This window comes from Grampus griseus, assembly GCF_964374135.1.
Source record: "Grampus griseus genome assembly, chromosome: 9".
In the NCBI taxonomy this organism is placed as follows: Eukaryota; Metazoa; Chordata; class Mammalia; order Artiodactyla; family Delphinidae; genus Grampus; species Grampus griseus.
Genome location: NC_139003.1, coordinates 96,143,055 through 96,162,187, shown reverse-complemented (window position 1 = coordinate 96,162,187; position 19,133 = coordinate 96,143,055).

Sequence of the window (19,133 nt, the reverse complement as noted above, 5' to 3'; positions counted from 1 at the left end):
CACTAGCAGAATCATTTAAGTGTCTGCATGTCTGCAGTGATTTTGCGTTCTGGAACCAGATCATAGCCAACTAGCATGTTCGTCCCTTTATGCAATTCCCAAGCGTCAGTATCTGGCTTACTGAAGTATGTCACCCAGTGAGCATCACACTCCTCCTCTGTCTCACGTGACCCATGGGACTAGCAGCGAATTGACTGGCTAGCGGCAGCGGGGCCGGGGACTGGAGTGGGGTGCAGGAGGACTCGAGGGCTGGTCCAGGCGACTGCGGCTGCTGCTACCGAGCGCCGGTGGTCAGCGGCGCCTAGCATGATGGCGATGGCGGCGCAAAGGTTAAGGCCAAGGAGAAGCTGGGTGTGAGCTCAGGACCACTCAGGAGCTCGTGGGGGCCGGACTCCACCTGGGTTTTAAATGCACGAGTGGCAGTGTGATGCCCACACGCCCTGTTCCGTTGCTGTCAGCTCAGCTGCAAGGCTGTAACAGTAGAGGGTCCCAACCCACATCTGGGCCTCCCAGCTGCTGTCTGGAGGAGGCACGACGCTGATGACTCAGTGCCCTGGATTGTGCCGGGGAAGAAAATCAAAAGTGCTTGAGTTTCTTTCAGAAAGAAAAGCAGGCGTCAGCGCCATCTGGTCTGCATGGCGGGAGGAGCCCGGGTCTCTGGCTGCTGTTACGGTGTGCTGGGACTTGGGGTTGCTGGGACCTCAGGTTTGGGGTCTCCACATTTCCTGCTCCTGTTCTGAGGATTTCCAGGGAGCCAGGGTGTGCGTGGTAGGGGTTGCTGCTCGGGTGGGATTATCAGTGAGTGGAACAGCGGCCAGTGCAATGCAGCCAGCGTTCCTGCAGTCTGCCCTGGCTCGGGCGCCTTAATGGAGATCGGTTAATGGAGCTGAACAAAGATGGCTGCTTATGAGTGTCTGCTGGGTCCCAGAACTGTACCGAGAGCGTTGTGGGTGTCACTGCGCGTGGGATGAGCCGGCCTTGGAGAGCTTCCTGGCCCCCGCCTGGCTGCTGCCTTCAGTCTCTGCTGCCCGAGGCAGGTGAGCAGCTGAGGCCTGGCCCTGGGGACACGACAGCCCGGGCCATCGAGGAGGCTGTCTGCTCTACGATGTGTGCCAACCTCGCACTGTAACCTTCCTTGTTCCTCCGCCTGCCACCTCCAGGCATCCCGGCCAATGAGCTTACACCCAGAGTCAGCCCGGATGCAGGAGAGTGGGCGCCTCGGGTTCCCCCAGTGATGTTCCTTCTCAAAGGGGCCTCTGCTCTGGGCTGTGTTCCCACCTGGGCACAGAGCTGGGGCTTGGTGGCCGCGTGCTGGATGCAGGCTGTGTGCCGAGAGCCGTGCTGAGCATTCTACCAACATAAGGCTACTCCCGATTCCTGGGTGGGAGACTGAGGCTCAGAACTTAACCTGTCGTCAAGGTCACAGGGCAGGTGATGGCAGGATTTGGAGGTCAGCACAGGCCTGCTCTGGTGTCTCGGGCTGGCCCGGCTATCCACGCCCACGGAGGAGTAGCCAGCGCTGCCGGCGCTCTCACCAGCGTGGGGCAGGTGCCACCCTAGGCACTTTATTACATAACCCTGGGCTGTGTTTACATAACCCTCGCTCAGCTGGAATGGGCCCTGGCACTTGGTGGGATCTTAATTGGGCGGGTTGAGGAGAGTGGTGTGTCCCCATGCCCTGGGTCTGCAGAGGGAAGGTGTACGGATGTCTCATTCAGTCACACAGCCTTGGATGGAGGCACTGCTGTCCATTTACACGTGGGGAAACAGGCCCTCAGAGGTTGAACTTGTGTATCTGATACCGAAACCTGTGCCCTCGTTAAGCACGTCCAAAACAGAACTGGACAGGCCCTGGGACACAGGCGTGCACGTGATGGGTTATGTGGACTTGGAAGGAAAGAGGTGGGATTAGTCTGCCTTAAGCTCAGCTTCATTGAGCAACAGATAAGCTTGGCCTGTTTCCAGCCGTTTCCAGGCTGGCTACGCACAGAGCTTACGGCAAAGGGGGCAGCAGAGTGCAGGGACTTTCTCCACCCCTGGCTGGCCTACTCCCACCCACGCGTAGGCTTGAATGGGTGCCACTGTGTTCCTGGCTGTGGGCTAGGGTCTAGGGGAGATGGACAGAGCACAGCCCCTGCATGGGAGGACCTTTAGAGGGGTCAAGAACCAAGCTTTCAGTGTATCCCAACCTCCCCCAAGCTACAGACTCCTGAAGCACCTTTCTGCTCCGCCAACGCTTGTTGGAGCTGCCAGGTGCAGGTGCTGGGCTGGGGGCAGGAGGGAGCGGGCCAGGCCCCCCAGCCAGCGCACTGATGGCTAGACTGGCACCCTTCTGGGACGTCCACGGTGCCAGGAGGGTTACCTGGGGCCTCACCCAATTGGAGGAGTCAGGTGAGACTGGAAGGGTGGGGGGAACAGCAGTTGTGAGAGGGAACAGTGTGTGTAAGTGCTCCGGGTGGGAGGGAACCCGGCACATCTGAGGATGAAAAGAAAACCAAAGTGGTCGTCACCAAAACAGGCAAAGACTGAAAAACTAACCTGATTTATTTTAAAAAGATAATAGTCACATGTTAAAAAATCAAAAGATACCGAAAGGCGCCAGTGGATTTGAAGCAGGGTAGCACCCTGATCAGATTTAGCCACGGCGATAACGCATGGGAGAACAGAGTGTCCCTAGAAACCTCTGGACCCAGAGCACGAACCAGTTCAAGTGCATTTCCCATTCCAACTAATTCTCTCCCCATCTGCTGAGGATCGGTGACTCAGCCTTTGGGGAATTAGTTGTTCTCGGGGACTTTGGTCTTTAGCGGCAGTTTTTCCTGGAGGGAGGCAATGTCGATCGAGCTGAATTCGTGCAGGGAGGCACCCCTGCCAAATGCCATCCTCTTCCCCGGAAAAAAGCCTTAGGGTGTCCTGCTTCTCAGCGGGGCCCAGAGCCACTTCTCGTGTGTTCACCACAGCCATGTTTATGTGGAAAAAGAAGACGTGATCCTTCTGGGCAGGAAAAGTCACCTCTGCCCAGCCTTCCACGGTGCGCCAGGCACCTCGCTGGGCAGACTCAACCTCACTCAGCTCAGAGCCTCTTCAGAGCTCGAGTGTCTGTTTGCCCACGAATCCATCCTCAAGGCTGCTGAGAAGCAGTGAGATCGACGTGGCACGGCTGAGCTGGAGAGCACGGGTGTATCCGAGGCCTTCAGACCAGCTCCAAGAACTGCCTCTGTGGCACCGAGATGTGCCAGCCCGGCCTCCAGGGAAGCGCCTCGCTTTTCTTGGCCTCCTCTGGGGTCTCAGCTGTAAGTGGGTGTATAGTGCCCTCTCCGAGTGTCCCTGTGTGTAGGATGAGCCAATAAGGCTTGGGAGCCCCTGTGCCCCAGCGCCCCCCGCCCCGTGCCTGGCTCTGTGCTAGCCCCTGGGTCCCATGGGACAGCTCTGCACACAGCGCCCTCAAACTTGAATGCACACCTGGATCGCAGAGGCTTCTCAGAATGCAGGTTTCATCCCACGGGTCTGGGACAGGGCCAGAGATTCTGCATTTCTAATAACCTCCTTCCTGTGGGAGCCTGATGCTGCTGGACCCCACACCAGCCCTTGAGAGGCGAGCTTTACTGTCCACACACCCATCCCATTGTACAGGTTGGAAAACTGCAGCTCAGAGAGAGTAAGTAGCCAGCCTAGTGCCAGCCAGCTAAGTGGCAGAGTAGGAGGGTGCTCAGATCAGTGGGCTCCCCTCTAGAACCCAAGGTCCAGCCCTGTCCTGTCCCTTCTCTGAGTCTCATCTTCATCTGTGAGGGGCAGTGATAAAGGGTGTAACTTTCTAGCCTAAGTATTGATATGTCCCATCCAATATTTGTGACATACTAAAAAATTATTAGTTGTTTATCTGAAATTTAGAACTGGCTGGGCATCTTCCTCTGTATTTACTAAATTTGGCAACCCTAGAGTGTGGAACCTTTCTTGCCTGGGCATGGCTTCCTCCAGGAAGGCTTCCTGATCCTTGGCCTGGGCTGGGCACCTTTTTCTCGGTGAGTATCTAATACTGCCCTTGACCTCATTAGGCTTGTCTCTGGGGCCTGGTCTTTACTCTGGCCTGGGAGCTCTTGGAAGCATGCACCATGCCAAGTTGTTAATGGGTTCTTGGGCCCAACCAGGACTCACCCATGTTCATTCAAAGCTTTTCCCCTGAGAGTGTCCCTGGTACCTTGAGGGTGATTCATTGTCACAAGCCCCTCTCCTGCCTGAGGCTCTTGAGCACTAGTTCCAGTTAAAAGTGGAAGGAAGGATGTGCTAAGCAGGCTGGACTCTGCCCCCGATGCAATGGGCTGGACGCTCCCTCCAAGTCACCTCTGTGACTCAGGGCAGAGACCAGGCCAGGCCATAGTCCTGGGCCATCCTCTCCATGGACCTGCAGGCCCTTCCCCACCTCAGGCTCCTGAGATGCTGTGTGAGCAAGCTGGGTGAGCAGACTCCCGAGATGTTGGTGGCTGCCCCACCGGGGATGGGGACAAAGGACCAGACAGCCCTGAGCTTTCTGGCTTCCACACCAGTGCTTCCTGGCTGCGGCTGGGCCCCAGGGAAAGACAATCTCATATGTTCACTGAAATGCATAGATTGGACCCTTATATGTGCAATATCCCTGCCCCCAGGAACCAGGAACTCAGCTTCCAGGAGCAAAACACATACATAAGGCAACAGAGAGGCCAAATGCTGTGATGGCTAGAGCATGGAGAGCCCACCTGGGCCTGGGGTGGTGGGCAAAGTCCCCACCACGCTGAAGAATTTGACGTGAGTTGTGAAGGACAGGTAGGAATCGGGAAGACGTGGAGGGGCCTTTGTGGCGTCACAGCTGAGCTGGGGGCAAGGGACCCACAGGACACGTGGAGAACAGTGGGCAGGTTAGCTGGCTTAGCAAAGGCTTCGTGGGGCAGTGGTTCTCAACTGGGGTGATTTGCCCCAACGCGGCCTCTGGCAAGGAGTGGAGACAGTTGAGATCATCACATCTGGGGGTGGATGCTACTGGCATCTAGTGGGTAGAAGGAGGAATGCTGTTAAATCCGACAATGCCCAGGGCATTCCCCACAAAGAAGAGGTATCTGGCTGAAAATATCAACTGGGCCCTGCAAAGCACCAGTAGGGGATGCTGAGAGCCAAGTGAGAGAGAGCAGGGAGTTCTGGGCACATCACTTAGGAGTGCGTCTAGCTGCAGTAAGAGAAGCCCCATGACAGGGATGTAAAGGAAGAGGGGTCGGATAACTGGAGCTGGATGGCTGCAGGGATCCGAGTTCTTCCATCTTCCTGCCCTGCCCTCTTTTTTGTAAATTGTGGTAAAATATACATAACATAAAATTGACCATCTTAATCATTTTAAGTGTACAATCCACATTGCTGAAGTGTGAAGTATTTAAAGTACATTCACACTGTTGTGAATTCACCACCATCCATCTCCAGAACATCTTCACCTTCCCAACCTGAAACTCAATACGTGTTAAACAATAACTTCTGACCCACTCCACGAACCCCTGGCAACCATCATTCTACTTTCTGTCTCTATGGATTTGACCACTCGAGGGTCCTCATATAAGTGGAATCACAGTATTTGTCCTTTGGTGTCTGACTTATTTCAGTTACCATAATGTCTTTAAGTTCATCCGGGTAGTAGCATGTATCAGAATTTCATATCTTTTTGTGGCTGAATAATATTCCAAGCATGTATATGCCACGTTTTTATCCATTCATCTGTTGATGGACACTTGGGTTGTTTCCACATTTGGGCTATTGTGAATAGTGCATCAGTGAACACTGGTGTACACCTATTCCTGCTTTCAGTTCTTTTGGGTATATACCTTGGAGTAGAGTAGAATTGATGGATCCTAAGGCAATTCCATGTTTAACTTCTTGAGGAGCTGCCAAACTGTTTTCCATAGTGGCTGCACCAGTCTATATTCCCACCAACAGTGTGTGAGCTTTCTAACTTTTCCATATCACTAACAACACTTGGTATTTTCCATGTTTTTAAATAAAGGCCAGCCTAATGGGTGTGCAGTGGTATCTCATTGTGGTTTGATTTGCATTTCCTAAAGACTAACGATGTTGAGCATCTTTTCATGTGCTTACTTACTGGTCATTTGTCTATGTTCTTTGGCAAAAAAGTCTGTTCAAGTTCTTTGCCTGTTTTTGAGTTGGGTGCTTTTTTTGTTTGTTTGTTTTGGGCCTCACTGCATGGCATGCAGGATCTTAGTTACCCCACCAGGGATTGAACCCGTGTCCCCTGCAGTGGAAGCGCAGAGCCCTAACCACTGGACCACCAGGGAGTTCCCTGGGTGGGTTATTTTTATTGAATTTGTGGAATTAAAAAAATAGATTCTGCATATTAATATCAACCCCTTATCAGGTATATGGTTTTTTTTGGGGTTTTTTTGCAGTACACGGGCCTCTCACTGCTGTGGCCTCTTCCGTTGCGGAGCACAGGCTCCCAACGCGCAGGCTCAGTGGCCGTGGCTCACAGGCCCAGCCGCTCTGTGGCATGTGGGATATTCCCGGACCGGGGCATGAACCCGTGTCCCGTGCATCGGCAGGCAAACTCTCAACCACTGCGTCACCAGGGAAGCCCTGCTGTGGGATTTTTGTAAATGTCCTTTATCATGTTGAGGAAGTCCTCTCTCTCTCTCTTTTTTTTAAAAAATAAATTTATTTATTTTTGGCTGCATTGGATCTTTGTTGCTGTGCACGGGCTTTCTCTAGTTGCGGCGAACGGGGGTTACTCTTTGTTGTGGTGCGCGGGCTTCTCACTGAGGTGGCTTCTCTTGTGGAGCACAGGCTCTAGACGCGCAGGCTTCAGTAGCTGCAGCACATGGCCTCAGTAGTTGTGGCTCACGGGCTCTAGAGCACAGGCTCAGTAGTTGTGGTGCACGGGCTTAGTTGCTCCGTGGCATGTGGAATCTTCCCGGACCAGGGCTCGAACCCGTGTCGCCTGCATTGGCAGGTGGATTCTTAACCACTGTGCCACCAGGGAAGTCCTACTTTTCTATTTCTTCTCCTCAAACTTGATTATTTCAATTGCTCTATCTTCAAGTTCACTGATTATTTCCTCACGTCTGCTGTTGAACCCCTCTAGTGGATTTTTCATTTGTTATTGTACTTTTCAGCTCCAGAATTTCTTTTTGATTTCTTTTTAGATTTTGTATCTCTTTATTAATTTTGTTCATACTTTTTTTTTCTGATTTCCTTTGGTTCTTTGTACCTTTTCCTCTGTACCTTTCTGAGTATATTTTAGACAGTTGTTGATTTTGTTTTGGTTTATTTTTTTGGCTACACTGCACAGCTTGTGGGATATCAGTTCCCCGACCAGGGATTGAACCCAGGCCACAGCAGTAAAAAGCACCAATTCCCAACCACTAGACCACCAGGGAACTCCCTAGACAGTTGTTTTAAGATCTTTTCTTATGGGTTTCCTCAGGGATGGTCTTTGTCAATTTTTTTTTTTTTTTTCGGCCGCACTGTGTGGCTTGTGGGGTCTGAGTTCCTGGATCAGGGATTGAACCCATGCCCCCTGCAGTGGAAGCTCAGAATCCTAATCACTGGACTGCCAGGGAATTCCCTGTCAATTTTTTTGTTTGTTTGTTACTTTGAATGGGCATATTTTCTTGTGTCTTTGTATGCATTATCATTGTTTTGTTGAAAACTGGGTATTTGATTATTAAAATGTGCTAACTTTGGAAATCAGATTCTCCCTATTCCCTAGCATTTGCTCTTTTGGTTTGTTTATGTTTTTACTGTTGAAGGTTGTAGTGGTCTGCTTATGTTTATACTTTTCCAAACTATTTTTGCAAAGACTATTCCTTGTGTGTGCTCACTGAAATCTCTGCTCCTTTAGCTCATGATCAGCTAATGTTTTGGTAGAGATTTCCTTGAATGCCAGGAGCTAAACAAACAAGCAAAACACACACACACACACACACACACACACACACACACACAGAAACAGAAAAACAAACAAACAAAACTCCACCTCTCCCTTTTTTTCAGATTGGCTCTGTGCTGGGATTATCCTTTAATATTTATGCAGGCTTGCTCTGAGCCTAGGCATAAGCCCAGGGTGAAGCGTCAGGTCTCTGCAGGTCTTTTCTGGGTATGTGTCTTGTGCTGTGCATGCATGTGGCTTTCTAAATACCCCTTATACACAGCTGCTTTTGAATGTACTAACTTTCCAAGCTTCTCCTCTGGGCTGTATATGATCTGTTGTGTGTCTCCACTCATAATCCCTTGCCTCAGATGTCTTTTAGGAGCAGTGGCTGTTGCTTTGTCCACCTGACTTCCACCTGACGTGAAAGAGAAGCAAGTGCCTCACATTTCTTTATGTTGCAGTTCTTTAGGTCTCCCCAACACAGGTTAGAATGTATATACACAGTAATTTGCAAATAAGGGTGCCTCAGCTTCCACTGGTTTGAGGGAGGGGATTAGAAACTGTGTTGACATCACTTCAAGATGAAGACCTCCGCTGTGCCAGAGAGGGGGTGGGGCATGGTTGAGTAGAAACACCGGAAAACTTTCCTACTGTCTTTTTTTGTTTGTTTTTTGTTTTGGCTGCACCACGTGGCATGTGGGATCTTAGTTCCCCGACCAGGGATCAAACCTGCACCCCCTGCAATGGAAGCATGGTGTCTTAACCACTGGACTGTCAGGGAAGTCCCCTACTGTCTTTTTTTTTTTTTTTTAACACCTTTATTGGAGTATAATTGCTTTACAATGGTGTGTTAGTTTCTGCTTTATAACAAAGTGAATCACCTATATATACATATATCCCCATATCTCCTCCCTCTTGCATCTCCCTCCCACCCTCCCTATCCCACCCCGCTAGCTGGTCACAAAGCACCGAGCTGCTCTCCCTGTGCTATGCAGCTGCTTCCCATTAGCTATCTATTTTACATTTGGTAGTGTATATATGTCCATGCCCCTCTCTCACTTCGTCCCAGCTTACCCTTCCCACTCCCCGTGTCCTTAAGTCCATTCTCTACGTCTGCGTCTTTATTCCTGTCCTACCCCTAGGCTCTTCAGAACCATTTTTTCTTTTAGATTCCATATATATGTGTTAGCATATGGTATTTGTTTTTCTCTTTCTGACTTACTTCACTCTGTATGACAGACTCTAGGTCCATCCACCTCACTACAAATAACTCAATTTCATTTCTTTTTATGGCTGAGTAATATTCCATTGTATATATGTGCCACATCTTCTTTATCCATTCATCTGTCAGTAGACACTTAGGTTGATTCCATGTCCCGGCTATTGTAAATAGAGCTGCAATGAACATTGTGGCACATGACTCTTTTTGAATTATGGTTTTCTCAGGGTTTATGCCCAGTAGTGGGATTGCTGGATCATATGGTAGTTCTATTTTTATTTTTTTTAAGGAACCTCCATACTGTTCTTCATAGTGGCTGTATCGATTTACATTCCCACCAACAGTGCAAGAGGGTTCCCTTTTCTCCACACCCTCTCCAGCATTTATTGTTTGTAGGTTTTTTGATGATGCCCATTCTGACTGGTGTGAGGTGATACCTCATTGTAATTTTGATTTGCATTTCTCTAATGATTAGTGATGTTGAGCATCCTTTCATGTGTTTTTTGGCAATCTGTATATGTTCTTTGGAGAAATGTCTGTTTAGGGATTCTGCCCATTTTTGGCTTGGGTTGTTTGTTTTTTGATATTGAGCTGCATGAGCTGCTTGTATATTTTGGAGATTAACCTTTTGTCAGTTGCTTTGTTTGCAAATATTTTCTCCCATTCTGAGGGTTGTCTTTTCATCTTGTTTATGTTTTCCTTTGCTGTGCAAAAGCTATTAAGTTTCATTAGGTCCCATTTGTTTATTTTTGTTATTATTTCCATTTCTCTAGGAGGTGGGTCAGAAAGGATCTTGCTGTGATTTATGTCATAGAGTGTTCTGCCTATGTTTTCCTCTAAGAGTTTGATAGTGTCTGGCTTTACATTTAGGTCTTTAATCCATTTTGAGTTTATTTTTGTGTATGGTGTTAGGGAGTGTTCTAATTTCATTCTTTTACATGTAGCTGTCCAGTTTTCCCAGCACCACTTATTGAAGAGGCTGTCTTTTCTCCATTGTATATTCTTGCCTCCTTTATCAAAAATAAGGTGACCATATGTGTGTGGGTTTATCTCTGGGCTTTCTATGCTGTTCCATTGATCTATATTTCTGTTTTTGTGCCAGTACCATACTGTCTTGATTACTGTAGCTTTGTAGTATAGTCTGAAGTCTGGGAGCCTGATTCCTCCAGCTCCGTTTTTCTTTCTCAAGATTGCTTTGGCTATTCAGGGTCTTTTGTGTTTCCATACAAATTGTGAAATTTTTTGTTCTAGTTCTGTGAAAAATGCCATTGGTAGTTTGATAGAGATTGCACTGAATCTGTAGATTGCTTTGGGTAGTATAGTCATTTTCACAATGTTGATTCTTCCAATCCAAGAACATGGTATATCTCTCCATCTGTTTGTATCATACTTAATTTCTTTAATCAGTGTCTTATAGTTTTCTGCATACAGGACTTTGTCTCCTTAGGTAGGTTTATTCCCAGGTATTTTATTCTTTTTGTTGCAATGGTAAATGGGAGTGTTTCCTTAATTTCTCTTTCAGATTTTTCATCATTAGTGTATAGGAATGCCAGAGATTTCTGTGCATTAATTTTGTATCCTGCTACTTTACCAGATTCATTGATTAGCTCTAATAGTTTTCTGGTAGCATCTTTAGGATTCTCTATGTATAGTATCATGTCATCTGCAAAGAGTCACAGCTTTACTTCTTCTTTTCTGATGTGGATTCCTGTTATTTCTTTTTCTTCTCTGATTGCTGTGGCTAAAACTTCCAAAACTATGTTGAATAATAGTGGTGAGAGTGGACAACCTTGTCTTGTTCCTGATCTTAGAGGAAGTGGTTTCAGTTTTTCACCATTGAGAACAATGTTGGCTGTGGGTTTGTCATATTCTCCTACTGTCTTGAAGATGGCTTTTTCCTGGTTGAGCACTTGCTTGGTTGCTGCAGACCTTTGAATTTTTTCCAGAGCTCCTAAAAAGTTGGTTCTGACAGTTCTGCTTGTTTTTATAAATAAATAAATTTATTTATTTATTTATTTTTGGTTGTGTTGGGTTTTTGTTGCTGCACATGGGCTTTCTCTAGTTGCAGCAAGCAGGATCTACTCTTTGTTGCAGTGTACGGGCTTCTCTTTGCGGTGGCATCTCTTGTTGCAGAGCATGGGCTCTAGGTGCGTGAACTTCAGTAGTTGTGGCACTCAGGCTCAGTAGTTGTGGCTCATGGGCTTAGTTGCTCCGTGGCATGTGGGATCTTCCTGGACCAGGGATCGAACCCGTGTCCCCTGCATTGGCAGGCAGATTCTTAACCACTGCACCACAAGGGAAATCCTCTGCTTGTTTTTTCAGTGTTTTTGTGGGAAAACAAGAGCTTGGAGCTTCCTAGTTCACCATTTTGCTGATATCACTCCCTCTGTGATTTTGTGCATCTTGCCTTTCTCCTCATGTTTGATGCCTCAGGGCCACAAGGTGGTTGCTACACCTCCGGACATTCCATCTATGTCTAGGGCAGTGAAAAGGGAGAAATGCTAGAATACCATGCCCGCTGCATACATCCCATTTAATGAGGGAAACAGAAGCCTTCATGTTGGAGAAAGAAGATCATGAGAAGCTGATGGAGTAGGATGTACCAGGAATCTGTCTCCCCACCTAGACAACAATTGCACTGGCAGAACTTGTCTGATGTAACTATTTTGGAAATCTGGAGTCTGCTGAAGGCTTGCAACTTCCAGGGGAAGACTTGGAGGGTAAACTGGGGTTAATTTTTCTCGATTTCAGCCCTTTGTACAGTAGCACCTACCCATCCCCAACTTCCAGCCTGTAGGCAGGCAGCTGTGCGCAACAGCTAGTTGGAGCCAGGGTGGACAAAAAGGACCCTATCCTCCAGATACTGGGGATCTGTGCTCTGATGGCTGATTGCTGGTTCAGGTCACAGAGGTGCAGACAAATAGTCACCTCCCCCGTTGTTGCAAGCCCCTCCCCCTCCAGGCGAAGTGACCTCCAGAAGGTTTAAAGGACCAGTGCTCTTTTATTCCCACCTTCATTTTTCACTTTTTGCTGTCTCAGGGGCCAGACATTAAAATCTAGGACATTCAAAAACAACTGCATATACAGAGAAAATTAGAAAGTGACCCTGCATTCCCAGGAAAATTCTAAAAAAGGACTTGAGAAGACCTTAAGTTTATACCTTAGGTTGATCCTGGGCACAGAGACAGCCTATAACAATCAGAAAACAATACACAATAAACAACCTGAAACTAATGCAACATCATAAATCAATTATACTCCAATAAAAATTTAAAAAAAGCAATACACGATAAACAAAAACAATAACAAACCCCCACAAACCCTGGGGAAGGAGAGGAATCTGATTTCCAGAGTTCCCTCATTATTAAATTCACATGTCCAGTGTTCAACAACAACAACAAAAATCACAAGGCATACAAAGAAACAGAAAAGTATGACCCATTCAAAGGGAAAAAAAAATCGACAGAAACAGTCTTTGAAAAATACCTACTGGCAGAAATACTAGACAAAGGCTTTAAAACAACTGTCCTAAAGATGTTGGAAGAACTAAAGGAAAGGGACTTCCCTGGTGGTACAGTGGTTAAGAATCCACCTGCCAATGCAGGGGACACAGGTTTGAGCCCTGGTCCAGGAAGATCCCACATGCCGTGGAGCAGCTAAGCACATGAACCACAACTACTGAACCTCTGCTCTGGAGCCTGCGAACCACAACTACTGAGCCCATGTGCCGCAACTACTGAAGCCCATGTGCCTAGACCCTGTGCTCTGCCACAAGAGAAGCCACTGCAATGAGAAGCCCACGCACCACAACGAAGAGTAGGCCCCGCTCGCCACAACTAGAGAAAGCCCCCATGCAGCAACGAAGACCCAACGCAGCCAAAGATAAACTAAAAAAATAAATAAATTTATATAAAAAAAAGAAAAATCAGTGAATTGAAGATAGGATAATGTAAATTATCAAGTCTGAGAAAGAGAAAAAAAAAATTTGAAGAAAAGCAAATGGAGCCTAAAGGACTTGTAGGACAATATCCATCATACCAACCTATGCATCAAGGAGTCTCAGGAGAATAAAGAGAGAAAGGGGCAGAGAAAATATTTGGAGAAATAATGGTGGAAAACTTTCTAAATTTGATGAAATAAATGAACATAAACATTCAAGAAACAATGAACTCCAAGTAATGTGAACTCAGATCCATACCAAGACATATTATAATCAAATTTACAAAAGCCAAAAAGATGATCTTGAAAGCAGCAAGAGAGAAGCAAATTGTTACATACACGGGATCCTAAAAAAGATTATCAGCAAGTTTCTCATCAGAAACCTTGGAGTCCATAAGATGTTGGGCTGATATATTCAAAATGCTAAAAGGAAAAAAGCTGTTAACAAGAATCCTATATCTGGCAAAACTGTCCTTCAAAAGTGAGGGAGAAATTAAGACATTACCACATAAACAAAAACGGACAGAGTTTGTAACCATTAGATCTTCCCTGCAAGAAATGCTCAAAGGAGTGCTACAAGGACACTAAACAGTAACTCAAAGCCATATGGAGATATAAAAATCTCAGTAAAGGTACGTGGGCAATTATAAAAGCTATCTCACTGTAACAATGATTTATAACTACAATTTTTGTTTCCTACCTGATTTAAGAAACTAATTTAAAAAAAACTGTGAAAACTAGTATTACTGTACCTTGGTTTGTAACCCCAAATCTTACTTTCTATGTAATTTAAGAGCCAAATGCATTTGAAATAATTATTAGTTTATGTTTTTGGATGCATAATATATAAAGATGTAATTCTGTGACAACAGCTGAAAGAGGTGGAGACAGAGCTGTAAAGGCACAGAGTTTTATATGTTATTGAACTTAAGCTGGTATAAATAAAAGCTAGAGTGTTATAAGTTTAGGATGTTAAAGAGATAAACTTTAGAGCTGAAAGTATAAAACTCTTAGAATAAAACATAGGACAAAATTTTATGACATTGGATTTGGCAATGATTCCTTGGATATGACACCAAAAGCACATTTAGCGAAAGGAAAAATAGAGAAATTTGACTAAATGAAAATTAACTTTTTGCATCAAAAGTCACTGTCAACATAGTAAAAAGACAACCCACAGAATGGCAGAAAATATTTGCAAACCATATATCTGACAAAGGATTAATATCCAGATTATAGAGAGAACTCCTAAAACTCAACATCAAAAACCAAAACAAACAAGAAAAAAACCTAATTAAAAAATTGGCGAAGAACTTGAATAGACGTTTCTCCAAAGAAGATATATGAATGACGAATAAGCACATGAAAAGAGGCTCGACATCACTAGTCATTAGGGAAATGAAAATCAAAACTACAATGGGATACCACCTCACACCCATTAGGATGGCTACTATCAAAAAACTAGAAAAGCACAAGTGTTGGCAAGGAAATGGAGAAATTGGAACACTTGTGCACTGTTGGTGATACCATAAAATGGTATAGCTGCTGTGGAAAATAGTATGGCGGTTCCTCAAAAAATTAAAAATAGAACTGCCATACGGTCCCATAATTCCATACCTAGGTATATTCTCCAAAGAACTGAAGCAGAGTCTGGAAGGGATATTGTACACCCGTGTTCATAACAGCATTATTCACAATAGCCCAAAAATGGAAGCAAGTGTCCATTGACGGATGGATAAGCAAAATGTGGTGTATACATACAATGGAATATTATTCAGTCTTAAGAAAGAAGGAAATTTTGCAAGATGGATGAATCTTGAAGACATTATGTTAAATGAAACAAGCCAGTAACAAAAAGACAACTACTGTATGATTCTACTTATATGTGGTACTTAGAGTAGTCAGATTCATAGAGACAGAAAGAAGAATGGTAATTGCCAGAGCCTGGGAGGAGGGGAAGATGGGGAGTCAACATTTAATGGTACCGAAGTTCAGTTTTACCGGACGAAATGAGTTAGGAGGATGGTGATGGTAGCACAACAGTGATGGTAGCACAACAGTGTGAATGTCTTTAAGACCACTGAACTGTACAGTTAAAAATGGTTAAGAGGGCTTCCCTGGTGGCGCAGTGGTTGAGAGTCCGCCTGCCGATGCAGGGGACACGGGTTCGTGCCCCGGTCCGGGAAGATCCCACATGCCGCGGAGTGGCTGGGCCCGTGAGCCATGGCCGCTGAGCCTGCGCATCCGGAGCCTGTGCTCCGCAACGGAAGAGGCCACGACAGTGAGAGGCCCGCGTACCGCAAAAAAAAAAAAAAAAAAAAAAAAAAGGTTAAGAAGGTAAATTTTATGGTATGTGTATTTTATGAACACAAAAAAATGTATGCACAAAGAGCAGCAGTTTTCAGTGGTTCGGGTTTAGGGAGAGCAAAGGATGAACAGGGGATTTTTAGGCTGAGACACTATTCTGTATAATATAATAATTGTGGATACATGTCGTTATACACTTGTCAAATCCCATAGAATGCACACACCAAGAGTGAACTCTAAGGTGAACTATGGACTACAGTGAATAATAACATGTCAATATTGGCTCATTGATTGCAACAAATGTGCCACACAGTAATGCAAGAGAGTTGTAATAGATGAAACTGTTGAGGGGATGAAAGGGCATGAGGGAGCTATGTACCTTCTGTTCAGTTAAGAAAAAAAATTTTTTTTAGAAGGATATTTATTTATTTATTTATGTTTGGCTGCGTTGGTTCTTCGTTGCTGCGAGCAGGCTTTCTCGAGTTGCATTGAGTGGGGGCTACTCTTCGCTGTGGTGCTCGGGCTTCTCATTGCGGTGGCTTCTCTTGTTGCGGACCATGGGCTCTAGGTGCGTGGGCTTCAGTAGTTGTGGCACATGTGCTTAGTAGTTGTGGCTCGTGGGCTCTAGAGTGCAGGCTCAGTAGTTGTGGCACACAGGCTTAGTTGTTCCGCGGCATGTGGGAACTTCCCGGACCAGGTCTCGAACCCGTGTCCCCTGCGTTGACAGGTGGGTTCTTAACGACTGTGCCACCAGGGAAGTCCCCCCAAATTTTTAAAATTGAAATATAGTTGTTACAATGTTATGTTTGCTCAATTTTTCTATAAACATAAGACTGCTCAAAAATTAAATCTATTTTTTCTTAAAAGAAGCCTTCACATTGGCCAGAACAGGATCACGGGACCACTGCTGGCTGCAAAGGAGGCTGGGAGAGCAGGGAGCAGCATCTCTCACCTGGACTGTGGACACAGTCCTTCACCAAATAGAATTGGGGTCTGATGGCAAAGAAGATGAAGGGTCCACTAAGTGACCAGGTTCCAAATCTCAGCCTGTAGGCTGGTTACCCCTGTGAGCTGGAAATGACCATAAACTGTTCACATCACTGCTGGTCAGAGCAGTGCACACACAGTTAGCCAGGTGCCATGGCCCGGACCAGTGACTGGTGGAGCATCACCGTCTTACCCTGACCTCTCAGCCCAGACTGCAAACCCTCAGCACGCTCCTGGGAAGCAGAGAGGCAAGCCAGTGAGGCGTGCTGCGTCGGCCAGGCATCCCTGACCACAGGAGGCTCCTATGCTGGCAGCTGGCCCCTCCTCGCCACCTCCTGAGCTTAGCAACAGTGTTCAGCTCCAGTTCCCTCTCTGGGACTGCTGCGGCAGGTTCAATCCCGCTAGTAATAAAGGAGAATTGAAAACGAGACATCTTTTTACAGTTATTAAATTTGTAAAGTCTGACAACAGATCGAACACACAGTGAAGGTGAGGCTAGTGACTTGGCACTTTTGGTTATTGCTGGTGTCAGTGAAAAGAGTCGCAACCCTTGGGGAATCCATGTGTGTCCACCATCTGACCCCTTCACCCGACACCAATAAGCAAGAATCTGGTAATTAGTCAAGACATCCTAGATTAGATTAGCCCAAGGGGAGAGCTGATGAACTGTGTGTACTTAGGGCTGTAGACGTGGTACTCGTCAACACTCTCATCTCATCTCTAGAATCCTGGATTAAGGAAGATAAATACAAAATAGAGGAAATACAGTTCGGCACAAAGATATCAACCAAAAACTTCTTTATTGGAAGCAGCCGACCTTTGGCACTAGGAGAGCAGGCAATCCCTCACTCTGTGGGACACAGCCCAGTGACACACACAGTAGTCAGAGTCTGAAGGAAGTGTTGAGTCTGCGCTAAATGTCAGGAGATAAAGTGGGATACGGGAGTGTACAAAAACTGTGCTCACAACAGAAGTCTGTGCCCGGGGCGTGGCCTCGGAGACCCCACACATGCCCAGGGAGCCAGGTGGTGAGATTGCGGCTGAGAGTTTTCGTCTTTTACTCAGAGCTGGATACTGCTGCTTTCCCCCTGTGTGTGTTTCGGAGAAGATCCCAGAGGCCACACATCTGGTCTCCGTCTCTGTGGGCCTCCCCTAGGGACAAACTAGGTCAAGAGGGTGTGCCCGGGGGCTCCACAAGTGCCAGAGGGGCCTGGGGCTGAAGCTGCAGAGAATGTCCTCAACCAGCGACCAAAGAAGATGATGGACAAGCACACATCCTTGGGGCACGCTCCGCATCATCTTCCGGAGGTTCCCCGTGAGGCTGTGGGTACTCAAGCCGGAGCCCACTCTTTTTTTTTTTTTTTTTTTTGTGGGCCGCGCAGCACACAATGCGGGATCTTAGATCCCCGACCAGAGACGGAACCGGTGCCCCCTGCAGTGGAAGCATGGAGACCTAACCACTGGACCACCAGGGAAGTCCAAGGAACCTACTCTTCAATGCACTCTGGTTGCTTCCTTCCATCCCCTGGCTCATCCCCACTGTCTGCTGGTGCCCTCTGGGATCACCTTCCAAATCAACTCTGCACTGGAATCCCTGCCTCAGCGTCTGCTTCGGGGGATAGACATCTAGGAGAGAGGACAGAGCCTATCTGGGAGACGGAGCTGGATTCCCAGCATCTGCCTGCCATGGTGTATGGGGGTGGGGCCCGGGAGGTGCCGGATGGAGGTCACTGCACAGGGCAGCCCCTGGGCCGTTGGCTCTCCTCTCCACCGTGGCTGACTGGGGGCTTAGGGGTCCGCCGGCACCTGCCCTGGCATCCCCCCTTGGCGTCTGGTTCCCCCGCTCTTGGCTTCTGTCTTCCCCTGTATGTGTTGGGTGGCTCCCTCCAAGTCAGGCCAGGGTCTATGAAGCAAACACAAGACCAGGGAGACAGCAGTTTCCTTCCGGCAGCTGCCTGTGGCAGGTGGCCACATGAGAGATAGCCCCCCCCCCCGGGCTGACCTTATCTGCTCAGCCTTGGCATGGGGGCCAAGGTCTGACCCATTCTGGTGATAGGGAGAGCCCAAGGGAGGCCTCAGAGCTCCCTATCTGGAAGGAGCAGAAGGTGAATGAAGTGTAACCTGGGCCCAGGGGGGGCGGGGCTGCTTGCCTGGGGCTCCCAGCGACACTCAGCTCCTCCATGGTTGGTGGGGACAGACCCGGGCACGGGACATAAGGGAGGGGCCGGGGGCGGAGGAGCGAGGCTGTGTGTACCCTTCACACCTGGGGTCTCTGTGTACTGTCAGACCCCAGTGAGCTGGTGTTTGCCCCTCCACCCAGAGGAGACTACTGTCACTGTGTCACTCCACCCCTAACTGCCCCCTCTGTTATCGGGTTGTTAATATTAATTAACAACAGTTGCTAAGGATGACAGTGCAAGGGTGTGTCCCAGCCAGAGCTGGCCTGGACCCAAGAGGGTGCTGGGGAGACTGGGGGGTCTGAGGCTGGGGCTTGGGGGCGCGAAGAGAGGTTCAGAGGGCCGGTGCCCGGGCCCAGCCACGTCTTGCACTTGTCTCTGGGCCTGGGACCTCCTGCAGCAGAGGCCGCTTGGGGAGCTCACGGGAAGTCTCTGGCTCACTCAGTCCTCTGGCCTTAATCACTTTGGGAAGTGGATGAAGGGGACACCCCGGGAGGCTCAACTGAGAGGGTGCAGCCAAAGGTTGGAGGGAGAAGTGAGGTGGATCATTAACCAGCTGGGAGCCCTGGGAGGTGCAGGGCTCAGCCCCATTGGTCCCCAACTC